Source organism: Mesoplodon mirus, assembly GCF_964341445.2.
Source record: "Mesoplodon mirus genome assembly, chromosome: 1".
NCBI lineage: Eukaryota > Metazoa > Chordata > Mammalia > Artiodactyla > Ziphiidae > Mesoplodon > Mesoplodon mirus.
The window spans coordinates 37,906,877-37,921,108 of record NC_138976.1 but is presented as its reverse complement, the minus strand read 5'-3'; the positions used below and the strand labels follow the sequence as shown (position 1 = coordinate 37,921,108).

General features: G+C 49.2%; 1 protein-coding gene across 3 annotated transcripts in view; it reads left to right on the top strand.

Moving 5' to 3' along the window:
- Nucleotides 1-14,232, top strand: part of ZFP37 (ZFP37 zinc finger protein) — a 48,895-nt gene that overhangs the window by 17,769 nt on the left and 16,894 nt on the right. The window lies entirely within an intron of this gene.

The window sequence follows — 14,232 nt, the reverse complement described above, 5'->3', positions numbered from 1 at the left end:
TCACTCTTGCATGTGCTTTCATTTTACTGTCCTTCAGTTCACGTGTGATCAGTTAAGTGAACATCTCAAGAGTTATCCTTTCTTTATTCAGGTCCTTGACAGTTTCTAGAAGCCCTTATTATGCAGTTTGTAGTGCACCAGGGTGGGGCCCACTCTTTAATGTCCTTGAACACAAAACACAGTTTAAGATGAGTGAGACCCAATCCCAGCCTCTTCCCCAGTACACCTTTATTCCTCATCCACACGTTTCGAGGACTGACTGACTCCACAGAGACATCTCAGAGAAGGCAGCCATGGTGAGGGCTCCCTGGAGCTGGCTCCCAGAGCTGGTCCCTGCATCTTGGGGAGCCTGAAGTCAGGTCTGTCCTCCCAGATTGGCAGACATAAAACACTCACTTTTTGGTGGAGGAACATGAAGATGTCCCCTTTGCCCGGATAATGGCCTGACCCAGATCACAACCCATAAAAAAGATGGGGCTGGAGAATGGATGTTCTTTAAATTGAAAAAAGTTTTCCTTTAAATATTTTTGACAGATTTGATTTGTTTGGAGACACTTCAGCAGAAAAGATGTGTGGATGGCAGATAAAAACAATGAAAAGATGCTTAGTATCTTAGTCATTAGGGAAATACAGATTAAAACCACAATTGAATACTACTACATAACTATGAAATGGGTACAGTTTTAAAATATGACTCTAGTAAGTGTTAGAGGATGTGGAGTGAATGGAATTCTCTCCTTCACTGCTGGTGGGAATGTACAGCGGTGGCATGGCCACTTTGGAAAACACTTTGGTAGTTTCTTAAAAAGTGAAATTTATCTCTTCTGTATGAGTCATCTATTCCACTCCTAGATATTTGCTTAGAGAAATGAGAGTATATGTCCTCACAGGACTTATACAGGAAAATCCGTAGCAGCTTTATTTGTATTGCCAGAAACTGGAAACAACCCAAATGCCTATCATTAGGTGAACAAGTAATGTGTACATCCATGCAGTGGACTACTATTCACCCACGAAAAGGAACCAGACAGGGGTGCATCTCAAATAATGAAGCTGAATGAAAAAAGCCAGACCACCCCAAAATCATTTACACTGCATGATTCCATTTACATAAAATTCTAGGAAATGTAAACTAATCTATAGGGATAAAAAGTAGCTCAGTAGTTGTCTGGTGGGGAGAGAGTAAGAGACAGGCAGGTAGCAGAAGGAAGGGACTATAACAGGGAAACTTTTGGAGATGATAGATATCTTCATTACCTTGATTGTGGTGATGGTTTCATGGGTGTATACACTTGTCAATGCTTATCACATTGTATTGTTTAAATATGCCCAGCGTATATTATGTCAATTATACCTAAGAAAATTTTAAAAAAAGAAAAAGAAAAGCTAACTTGGACATGAGGGCAGTCCAGGGCTGCCCAAAGTAAGGCAGCATCTACTAAGAAACAAAATCCAGGCGCTAGTGACTTTGTAGGGAGGTGGAAATCACAGGAGGGAATTCACGCCCTCTACTGGCCACCAGAGACAAAGACCATTTATCCCTGTGGGCAGAAGGCAGACAAGCACATGTGTGACCTAAGTAGAGCTCCTCCGGCTTTCCTAGCAAAGCTGAAAAGAACTCTTTCTAGTCAGGACTTCTCTTATCTCTGTGACAAAGAAATTTGTCTTCAACGTCAGGTAGCAGAGAAAAACTACAAGTTATTTAATCTCTCTATACCTCATGTTGCTGATATATGGATAATAATAGTGCATGGGTCATAAGGCTCAGTGTGTAACCTATAGTTTTCCAGCTCAATAAGGCATATCTGCTGTGATGTAGGATAAATGTAATGTGAATAGATGTGGAAATATATGAAGAAATAATATAATACACAATAGCAGACACATAAATGCCTAATAAACGTTTTAGTGTATTTGGAATCTAAATAAATGCAAATCAAAATGAGATATCATTTTAAAGGCCAAAAAAGCAAATATTAAAAAGAATCTTTAAGATTGTAGGGGAAGGGTGGGACTTCTCTGGCGATGCAGTGGTTAAGAATCTGCCCGCCAGCACAGGGAACACCAGTTGGAGCCCTGGTCCGGGAAGATCCCACATGCCACGGAGCAACTAAGCCCAAGTGCCAGAACTACTGAGCCTGTACTCTAGGGCCTGCATGCCACAACTACTGAATCCCACGCACCTAGAGCCTGGGCTCTGCAACAAAGAGAAGCCACCACAATGACAAGCCGGCCACTGCAACAAACAGTAGCCTCCACTCACCGCAACTAGAGAAAGCCTGCCCAGCAATGAAGACCAAATGCAGCCATCAATCAATCAATCAATCAATCAATCAATCAATTTATTTTAAAAAAAGAATGTAGGGGAAGGGTAAGATGGATTGTCATTGCTATATGTCAAAACCCCCTAAATGTCACAAAAATACACAAGATAATAGTAAATAATTGAAATATCAGAATACACCCCAGGCTTCCCCATGCCTGTCACCTGCTCCACTGAAGGGCACCTTCCAAATACAATGAGGCATTTTTTCAGGGGCTTCACCACTGGAAAGCAGGGGAGGGTCCAGAAGATGCATGTCACAGAGGCAAGAGTGTGTTCGGCTCTGTGCAGAGAGAGCCCAGGCCCACCAGAAACCGGAGGTGTTTCCAGGACAAGGTGGATGTTAAAACTCTGAAGAACAAGTCAGTCATGGACCAGTTCCTAAATTACAAAACAGGGGTAGCTTGTGGAACTAATGCAATGAGGAAAGTCCTCCCAAAGATGTACTCACAGCCCAGGAGGGAACCAGATAAGCAAAGTCCTTAAGATTACAAGGCTCCCTCTTTCCCTATACAGGGAAGGACATCAAATCCACATCTTCAGACTGGAGCAGCCTTGAGGTCACAATGCTCTTAACAAGCAACAGGGAGGTCAAGGTCAGAGTCATGATGCCAGGAACTGTGAGGCTCCAGGATCAGCACCTGTGTCTGAGGGAACCACCTCCTGCTCCCCAGGGGTCTCCTGTCTCTGAGAGAAGAGGCTATGGGACCAGACCCAGAATAAGCAGAGACTGCTGGGGAGAACCACAGATTCTGTCCAAGGGTAAAATTAAAAAAGAAATGAGGCGTTTTTTTCAGGGTCTTCATTTACTGAAAAGAGGGAAAATCAAAAAGAGCCATGGTCCAAACCAAGACATGTCAGGCTGCGTGCAGAGCCCAGACCCCGAGAAATCAGACCTGCCTCTGTGAGCAATGGACCTCGGCCACGAGGTCCCTGGCCACCCCAACTTTGCCTCATGAGTTTGGGAGGTTTTCCATCATCAATCAGAAATCACCCTCCCTCCCATCCATCCGGGCATGGATCCCTAGAAGCAACGTTTACTACATGTAGACAAATCCTACTAACTCTCTCCCAACCACTGACCTTGATCACAGGACATGCCAGGGCTCTAGCCTTGCAGCCCATACGACGTCATCCATACGCATCGTTCTGTATTACTAAGAGTAAGTGATGAAGTGAGACTGAAGAAGGGCCATGCCATGCAAGTGGACAACTTTATGAATAGGCACAATATGTCAAATCAGTGAGACACAAAGCTCCATATAATGTCCGAAGGAATTGCTTTTCAGAAAGACATGAGTTCAGATTTTCAGGTTGGTTGGTATAAAGATTGCACATGACGGAAATATTCTGTGTCTTGAGGGTGAAGTGGTGGTAACACGGGTTCGAATACATTTGTGAACATTTGCTTGATGTATGCACTTACATGCTGTGGAATCAGGTTTAAAGTGGATACAGTAGAGAAAGGAAACAGGAAAATGAAGGGTAAAGGAAGGATTCAGGACACAACCAGGACGCTTGTAAGCACATTCACAAAGTCACACTGACAAAGGACTGCCAGAATAAAAAATTTATTGCAGTACATGGAAAATACAATGGTCCATAATAAGTAAAAATGTAAATTTACTTTTAACACCAAAAATCTACAAAGTCCCTCCTAGAACCCAGATTGCTCATGTGATGTAAAGGTTTGTTCAAGGTAGGTTTCTAAGCATAACCTCGAAGAAACCCAATCTCTGGTCAAACGCAAAGACAGACAATTGTTCTTTGCAGTGGAACCTACCCCGGAATCGATCTATCTCTACCTCCATCATCTAATCTATCTATCTATCTATCTATCTACCTATCTATCTATCTATCTCGTCCTCCTCCTCCTTCTTCTCCTCATCCTCTTTTCCCATCTCTCTCCTTTCATTTTACACATGAAACAAGAAAATATGGAGGGATGAAAAGGCACAAATCACATCTCTAAGGTTCGCAGTCTGAACCGCAGAAGAACAGAAGTGTTTTTCTCTGAATGCACATCCTGGCAGCCTGTCTTCTGGACACGGGGACACATGTCGCTGAGCTGGGATGTGGCAGGAGCTGATGTCTGGTGCGTGCTGAACAGCGTTTCCGGGACAAGTGGATTTCTGTCGGCTGTGGGGGAAGCTCGTCGCCTCCGGGTACACGACGCTGCCGCGGAGCCTTGCACGGCGAGGTGGCGGCGCGGAGTCCGGCTGTCTCTTGGGCGGAAGGGAGCGGCCCTAGGAAGGGCGGGGAGCAGCTGGGTGCGCCCCTAAGGCGATGGCGCCCAGGGTGGGGAGGGCTGCGGGCCGGCGGGCCCGGAGCGCGCGGCGAGCAGGGAGTCGAGCGCCGCCAGCGCCCAGTGCAGGGCCGCTCCCGCGTGCGCCAGCTGCCAGGCGAGCCAGGCGCGCTGCGCGGCCGTGGGCTCCGTGCGGCCGGTGGACAGCGGCAGGAAGGCGCCCCCCGGGGCCCGCAGCTCGCCCAGGACCACCTCCAGGGCGCCCATCTGGTTGTAGAGATTGGACTTGAGCGCCGCCAGGGGCGCGCGGGTTTCGGGCCACAGGGTTCCGCGACGGCGTTTGCGGGCGGGGGACCGGGCCTCCGCCGGCTTGTGCTGGCAGCGTCCCCAGCTCCTGACCCACGCTGGCGATCGGGACCGGGTCCTCCTGCCGTGGAGGCGCCAGGGAGTGTGGGCGGAACCTGCGCAGGAGACAGAACGGGAGGGATTCAGGTGATGCGCGCCGCCCCGTGGGTCAAGGTCACCATCGCCCCTTCCCTGTCTCCACTCCCCCACCCGACGCCCCACACCCCACCACGCCTGACTCTGGTGGCCTCTTCCAGGATCTGCTGGCAACCGGGGCCAGGTCCTGGATGCCTTGCTCTCAGCCCTTCTGCCTTCAGGGGCATCTCACCGGGGTCAGGGTCTTTCTCGGCACCCTGGGGGCTTGGCTTGCCCCTCAGGTCCTTCCCTTACATCCCCACCTCTGCCGAGGCTCAGCGCAGACACCTACCTCGTCTGCGGTGAAGTCCTGCTCTGGAGGAGTCAGGCTGCTCCTTAGCTCTCCGGTGGGCTGGGGGTGGTCGTCCCCTCACCTTCTCTTCTCCAGGTCCGTTTCCTTGGTGGAGACTGTCAGGGGGAGCCATCGGGACTTCTCCCCGCTCGTGCCTGGTGACCGCTGTGGGTGGAGAGGAGGAGAGGAGTGAGTGTTCCCTGACCTACCTCTGGAACGTGGGGGAGAGTGGATTAGAGGAGATTCCAAGTCCCACCGCTCCACCCACCTCCATTCCACCAAGTCCCCCAAGCTCTGGTTTCCTCCTGCTCCCCACAGCCTCCATGGGCAGCTCCCTAGGGCCGGGCCTTTCCTGTCACTGTGGCAGCTCCTGAGCTGCGTGGCAGGCATGCCCCTGGAAACCCTCCCTCAAGTGCAGCCCCCGAGGATGGCACAGCTGGTAGAGAGCCCGGGTCACAGGGAATCGGGACTTCACCTTGGGTTTCTCTCACCACTTGCAGTGGTGTGAATGTCACGTCTGGCACCTGTTCCTTTGCTCCTTAGCCCAGTATCTTGTGTCTCCCGAACCCTCTCAAGCATCACTCAAAACAAATGTCTGCAAAAAAGAACCTAGAATTTTACCTCCTTTGCTCTGACAGCCCTCTCGGGTCTCAATGCTTCCTATTGCTCTCCATCTTTCTGAGGGATGTGCATCTCCTCCCTTCTGTTTTAGAGACAGGTTCTCCTTGGAGGAAAGCCTTCCATTTTCCCTGTGGGAAAGACCTTTTCTCTGCTGGCCAGGCCACCTGCCACTTGCTGCCCCTGCCATTTCATCCAAGCCTCCCAGCTGAGCCACAGGTCTGGAGGCCTGGGGAGTGGTTCAGGGAATGACTAGGCCAGCAGAGGCCGTGGCCTTTTATGGCTTCCCAGCAGCCCACTGCCGGGTCTCAGATTGGTGCGCAGGAGACCACACCCACCAAAGAGAATTGCAATGATGAGGTTAAGGGCTGTTTGGGGTATCCCACTGACTTCCTTGGTCCTCAGGACGTTGTAGCTGTACATTTCGGAGCATTTCAGCTCTCTGCTGTAGGTTAACGTCACAAAAGGGCACTTGTTTTCTGGTTTGTTTCACGGTGCTTTTTATCTGTTTGTTTCACCAGTTCTGTGTGTGTCTGCATGTGTTAGCATGGGTCCCTCTTAGGCCAGGGGTCAACAAGGTGTTGGTATAAAGGACGAGGAAACCTTTTGGTCTGTTTTACTTGCATCCCCTTTGGCCCCTACTCAGGTCTGACATCCTGACAGGAATGCCACCATAGACACTATAGGATGAAAGACTGTGGTTAGGCCCCAAAATAATGTTGTTTACAAAATAGGCAGCCGCATACACCCAGCCTTAGGACTTCTGCCCTCCACAACATATCAAGTTTTGAATTTAATTTTTTTTCACTCTTTCTTCTTTTGTGCTGGATATCGACTTTCTTTTTTTTCAACTTGGTCCAAAGGGTACAAAAAGACATATTAGGAGAGTGTTAAAAATAACCTAGGACTCAGCCAGTGAAAGCAATGGTCCATGATTTCTTTGAAGCACCTGATAGATATATTTGCTGGCTCTAATGGCAAACAGTGTAGTTGTGGATGGAATAATTTCTGTGAGTGAGCAGGAGGGAGGGTATGGAGACCGATTTGTCTGTTTGCACAGTTACTCTTCTATAAAAACAGCCTCCACCACATCAGTGGGACCTGTAGGTCAGGTTGTTGCTGCCTATGGCTGATAAAACCAGCAAAAGCCAAACAGAATCTTGTTAGACTCAAGGTACCCAGACCTCAGAGCAAGGAGCTCAGTCCCATTAATGAGAAGGTTCACTCTGCTGTACACCTGAAACTAACAACATTCTTTTTTTTTTTTTTTTTTTTTACGGTATGCGGGCCTCTCACTGTTGTGGCCTCTCCCGTGGCGGAGCACAGGCTCCGGACGCGCAGGCTCAGCGGCCATGGCTCACGGGCCCAGCCGCTCCGCGGCATATGAGATCCTCCCGGACCGGAGCATGAACCCGTATCCCCTGCATCGGCAGGCGGACTCTCAACCACTGCGCCACCAGGGAGGCCCTAACAACATTCTTAACTATACTCTAATAGAAAATAAAAAGTTAAAAAAAAAAAAAAGAAAGAAAAAAAGGAATGTTCTGGGTTGCTGGGGCTTATGGAGTCCTTACCTGTTCTGAGGCTTCATTAACTGTTACTTACTTGGATTCGGAGACGTATCAATATTTTTTCACCAGTTATCTTGGACCACATATGATATAAGGTGTCACATCTTGCTAGAAAGTGTATGAGTTACGAGAGTGGCAATTAATTCCAAGTGCTCATGTGTCTGGAAGTCCCTGCTCTCCCCTCATTCCGGGGTCACCACTGGGATGGTTTGTATGTCACGTCTGGAAATAAATCCTTCAGCTGTAATCATGGTAACTGGCCACGTGAATGTAGGCTTCTTGAAGTGTTAAAATCCAATGTGGCTCCCCGAGGAGGTTCCCATGGGGGAGTCAGTATTCTTTATAATTTTGCTCAAAATATCCAAATTTCATATATCCCAGAGGTTTGCCTTTAATGGGCACAGAATTTAGATCCGAAGAGATCACAGATAAAACCAGTATAAAGTGGATGATTAAGGGCTACACCTGCACTCAGGGAAGGTGCTGTCCTCCTGGTCTGGATGTTGTGATTCATAATAAGAAATATATATTTGGTGTTTGCCAGGGTTTCTGGCTCAGCGCCTAAACCCACTGGAATTTCCTAAGTGATGAGAGTGATAAATGGGTTTTGTTATGTTAATGAGATGACATTTAGAAAGCACCCAGGTCACCAAAGGGTGGGGGCTGCATTCCAGAAGACCCCATGTGGTGATTAGGGGATTAGCACTTTTTATCGGAACCCCCAGGTTCCCGGAAGGGGAGAGAATCTGGAGGTTGAACCCATCATCAATGTGTAATGAGTTAATCACGTCCCTGTAAAAAACAAAAAGGCTGGGGTTTGGACAGCTTCCAGGTTGGCGAACACATGGAGATTTGGGGAGATGCCTTTTGGAAAGGCATGCCCCTTCCCCATGCCTTGCCTTATGCATGTCTTCCATCTGGCTGTTCCTGAGGGACAGCCTTTTATAATACAGTGATACTCTAATAAGTAAAATGTTTCTCTGAGTTCTGTAAGCAAATTAATTGAATCCAAGAGGGGTCGTTGGAACCTCTGAGCTATAGTGGATCCCCCAGAAACACAGCTGACAACCTGGACTTGCGATTGCACCTGAAGTGGGGAAGGGGCTGTCTTGTAAGACAGAGCCCTGAACGTGTGGAATCGGAAGCTGTCCCTGAGTAGATAGTGTCAGGATTGTAAGACACCAGACTGGTCTCAGAAATTCCCTGGCGGTGTAGGGAAAACCCACAGACACATTGGAACTTGTACTAGAATCTTCCCACCCTTACCAGGCTACTGTCACCGCCAGCTGCGCCTGTGGGCCCCTACATTTGTAGGACCCCTCTAGGTTCAGAGCAGCCAAGCCGGGGAGGTCCTGTAGCCTTCAGGGAAACCAAAACAGTAGCAAGCATAGCTTGCGTGAGGCTGACTTCTCTTCATTTACCACGTATTTATACTTCCCATAGCAAGTATAAATTGGATTGTTTCCCCATCATTCACTCTGGATTCTCCTGTCTTCAGAGGTCTGATTTACTTCATGTGAACAACATTGGGCCACATCGCCATTACTAAGGGTGACCTGTTGCTTTCCCTCGGCCACACGCCATGAGCACAGAAGCCCTTCCAGGAAAAAGAAAATTTTTTTTTTTGATCACTTTCCCTAAGGCAGTTATATCGCAGCATCTGGCATTGGCTGGTTGGTTTGTTGGTTGGTTTTAATAGTCTCTACTCACAGCATTTCTAAGTAGAAAAATGACCATCTAATCTATGCTAATGTGAAGAGAGGAAAGGACTCGTCTTGCCCTACATCCCCGTTCTGGAAGGCTCACTTTAGTCCATATCTCACAGGACCATGTGAGATGAGTAACCTCAAGGAGAACGTGCCTTTGTCTTTTAAATTCTACCAAGTAGGTGAGTGGTTCACAAAGTGTGATCCCAGGACCAGCAGTATCACCATCACTTGGGAACTTGTTACAGATGTAAATATCAGGCTTCAATCCAAACCTAGAGGGTCAGAGTACTGGGGGTAGGGCCATGTGTTCTGTGTTCCAAGGCCCCCCAAGAGATTCTGATGCAGGTTCCAGTTTGAGAAGCACCGAAGGAGGATATTCAGGTAGAGAGGGAGGAGGAACGTCATTCACTTACAGCCAGTGATCAGGATCCTAAGGGAGCAGTCTGGATCGGGTCATTTTACTTTTTTTTTCTTATAAGGGCAACATATAATAATTTTTGTGTGTTTATGCCAATATAGGTTTTAGGGAAATAGCCAATTTTCTTGTTTGTACAAGTTGTATCCTAAGCTTATCTTCCCTAAGGTGTAAATTCAAAAATTAAACACAAGGGAGGGAACTGAAAAATGCTCAATCATCCTTGTCACTGAAAAACCAAAAGAAAACTCTTGAACTGAAAAATACAATGTCTGAAATTTGAAATTCACAGGATAAATTTGCCAAATGTAAATTAGAGGGGGAGAGAGTCACTGACTTGAAATAGATCAGTAGAAATGATCAAACAAGTCAGAGAAAAATGATGAAAAGACATTAACCTGTGACCTGTGGGGGGGAAAAAAAATGTCTTACATATATGTAGATGAAGTCCCAAAAGAGGAGAGGAGAAAATGGGACATACAAAACTTTTGAAGATATAATGGCTGATATTTCCCCAAGTTTGGTAAAAACATGATTTTGGGGCCTAACCACAGTCCTTCATCCTGTAGTGTCTATGGTGGCATTCCTGTCAGGATGGCAGACCTGAGTAGGGGCCAAAGGGGATGCAAGTAAAACAGACCAAAAGGTTTCCTCGTCCTTTATACCAACACCTTGTTGACCCCTGGCCTAAGAGGGACCCATGCTAACACATGCAGACACACACAGAACTGGTGAAACAAACAGATAAAAAGCACCGTGAAACAAACCAGAAAACAAGTGCCCTTTTGTGACGTTAACCTACAGCAGAGAGCTGAAATGCTCCGAAATGTACAGCTACAACGTCCTGAGGACCAAGGAAGTCAGTGGGATACCCCAAACAGCCCTTAACCTCATCATTGCAATTCTCTTTGGTGGGTGTGGTCTCCTGCGCACCAATCTGAGACCCGGCAGTGGGCTGCTGGGAAGCCATAAAAGGCCACGGCCTCTGCTGGCCTAGTCATTCCCTGAACCACTCCCCAGGCCTCCAGACCTGTGGCTCAGCTGGGAGGCTTGGATGAAATGGCAGGGGCAGCAAGTGGCAGGTGGCCTGGCCAGCAGAGAAAAGGTCTTTCCCACAGGGAAAATGGAAGGCTTTCCTCCAAGGAGAACCTGTCTCTAAAACAGAAGGGAGGAGATGCACATCCCTCAGAAAGATGGAGAGCAATAGGAAGCATTGAGACCCGAGAGGGCTGTCAGAGCAAAGGAGGTAAAATTCTAGGTTCTTTTTTGCAGACATTTGTTTTGAGTGATGCTTGAGAGGGTTCGGGAGACACAAGATATTGGGCTAAGGAACAAAGGAACAGGTGCCAGACGTGACATTCACACCACTGCAAGTGGTGAGAGAAACCCAAGGTGAAGTCCCGATTCCCTGTGACCCGGGCTCTCTACCAGCTGTGCCATCCTCGGGGGCTGCACTTGAGGGAGGGTTTCCAGGGGCATGCCTGCCACGCAGCTCAGGAGCTGCCACAGTGACAGGAAAGGCCCGGCCCTAGGGAGCTGCCCATGGAGGCTGTGGGGAGCAGGAGGAAACCAGAGCTTGGGGGACTTGGTGGAATGGAGGTGGGTGGAGCGGTGGGACTTGGAATCTCCTCCAATCCACTCTCCCCCACGTTCCAGAGGTAGGTCAGGGAACACTCACTCCTCTCCTCCTCTCCACCCACAGCGGTCACCAGGCACGAGCCGGGAGAAGTCCCGATGGCTCCCCCTGACAGTCTCCACCAAGGAAACGGACCTGGAGAAGAGAAGGTGAGGGGACGACCACCCCCAGCCCACCGGAGAGCTAAGGAGCAGCCTGACTCCTCCAGAGAAGGACTTCACCGCAGACAAGGTAGGTGTCTGCGCTGGGCCTCGGCAGAGGTGGGGATGTGAGGGAAGGACCTGAGGGGCAAGCCGAGCCCCCAGGGTGCCGAGAAAGACCCTGACCCCGGTGAGATGCCCCTGAAGGCAGAAGGGCTGAGAGCAAGGCATCCAGGACCTGGCCCCGGTTGCCAGCAGATCCTGGAAGAGGCCACCAGAGTCAGGCGTGGTGGGGTGTGGGGCGTCGGGTGGGGGAGTGGAGACAGGGAAGGGGCGATGGTGACCTTGACCCACGGGGCGGCGCGCATCACCTGAATCCCTCCCGTTCTGTCTCCTGCGCAGGTTCCGCCCACACTCCCTGGCGCCTCCACGGCAGGAGGACCCGGTCGCGATCGCCAGCGTGGGTCAGGAGCTGGGGACGCTGCCAGCACAGGCCGGCGGAGGCCCGGTCCCCCGCCCGCAAACGCCGTCGCGGAACCCTGTGGCCCGAAACCCGCGCGCCCCTGGCGGCGCTCAAGTCCAATCTCTACAACCAGATGGGCGCCCTGGAGGTGGTCCTGGGCGAGCTGCGGGCCCCGGGGGGCGCCTTCCTGCCGCTGTCCACCGGCCGCACGGAGCCCACGGCCGCGCAGCGCGCCTGGCTCGCCTGGCAGCTGGCGCACGCGGGAGCGGCCCTGCACTGGGCGCTGGCGGCGCTCGACTCCCTGCTCGCCGCGCGCTCCGGGCCCGCCGGCCCGCAGCCCTCCCCACCCTGGGCGCCATCGCCTTAGGGGCGCACCCAGCTGCTTCCCGCCCTTCCCAGGGCCGCTCCCTTCCGCCCAAGAGACAGCCGGACTCCGCGCCGCCACCTCGCCGTGCAAGGCTCCGCGGCAGCGTCGTGTACCCGGAGGCGACGAGCTTCCCCCACAGCCGACAGAAATCCACTTGTCCCGGAAACGCTGTTCAGCACGCACCAGACATCAGCTCCTGCCGCATCCAGCTCAGCGAGATGTGTCCCCGTGTCCAGAAGACAGGCAGCCAGGATGTGCATTCAGAGGAAAACACTTCTGTTTTTCTGCGGTTCAGACTGCGAACCTTAGTGATGTGATTTGTGCCTTTTCATCCCTCCGTATTTCCCTGTTTCATGTGTAAAATGAAAGGAGAGAGAGAGATGGGGAAAGGACGATGAGGAGAAGGAGGAGGAGGACGAGACAGATACATAGATAGGTAGATAGATAGATAGAGATAGATAGATAGATTAGATGATGGAGGTAGAGATAGATCGATTCCGGGGTAGGTTCCACTGCAAAGAACAATTGTCTGTCTTCGCGTTTGACCAGAGATTGGGTTTCTTCGAAGTTATGCTTAGAAACTTACCTTGAACAAACCTTTATATCAGATGAGCAATCTGGGTTCTAGGAGGGACTCTGTAGATTTTTGGTGTTGAAAGTAAAATTACATTTTTTACTTATTATGGACCATTGTGTTTTCCATGTACTGCAATAAATTTTTTACTCTGGCAGTCCTTTGTCAGTGTGACTTTGTGTATGTGCTTACAAGTGTTCTGGTAGTGTCCTGAATCCTTCCTTTACCCTTCATTTTCCTGTTTCCTTTCTCCACTGTATCCACTTTAAACCTGATTCCACAGCATGTAAGTGCATACATCAAGCAGATGTTCACAAATGTATTCGAACCCATGTTACCACCACTTCATCCTCAAGACACAGAATATTTCCGTCATGTGCAATCTTTATACCAACCAACCTGAAAATCTGAACTCATGTCTTTCTGAAAAGCAATTCCTTGGACATTATATGGAGCTTTGTGTCTCACTGATTTGACGTATTGTGCCTATCCATAAAGTTGTCCACTTGCATGGCATGGCCCTTCTTCAGTCTCTGAATAATATAGAACGATATGCATGGATGACGTGGGATGGGCTGCCAGGCAAGAGCCCTGGCAATGCGAACCATGTGAGTCAACGTCCTTTATACAGAAAATAGGCAGTTTCTCCAAGGGAACCTGTCCCTTAAAGAGAAAGGAGAAGAATGAGGACACAATAATGGATGGAGCAAAGGAGGTTCTTGAGACCCAGGATGGCTCTAGGGGAGATAAGGAAGGTTCCAGATTCTTCTTTGTAAAGATGAGAGTTGGGAGGTGGCACTAGGCTTTGCACATGCAATTATTCAATCTGTAATGCTGTCATAGTTAATTCTTGTTCATCCTTCAAATGTCAGCTGAAATGTCCTTTCTTCCTGGTAATTTACATAAATCTAAGTCTATAATCCATACTCTCGTGGCACCATGTATCTTTTTTGAAGCACTTATCATAGTCCTAATATTGTGTGTGCTCATTTGAATAATACTCGTCTCCTCCCCTGCATCCTAAGCTCCCTGAATGGGACCCATGTTTCAATATTTTTCCCATTATTGTATCCACAATACCTGGCCTAGTACCTGGCACATTATAGATGTTCAATAGATATCTACAGGTGGAAAATGAATTATTGAATGCATGCATGAGAAAACATAGATAGGTGAGATCACACAGTTCTCTTAACTTTTCTGGACAAGTCTCACACAAAGTCCGTTGGTAGGACATTTCCTAGAGACTATTGTAAGAAAGTCTTTATAGTCAAGAGCCAGACTACAGGCTAATGGAGGGAACAGAGTTTCTAAGTCAGGTACCTAAAATTGTGCAGATAGTAGAATCTCATGAGACCAGAAGAGGTAGTAGAGGTCATGGAAAGCAGAGACAATTTCC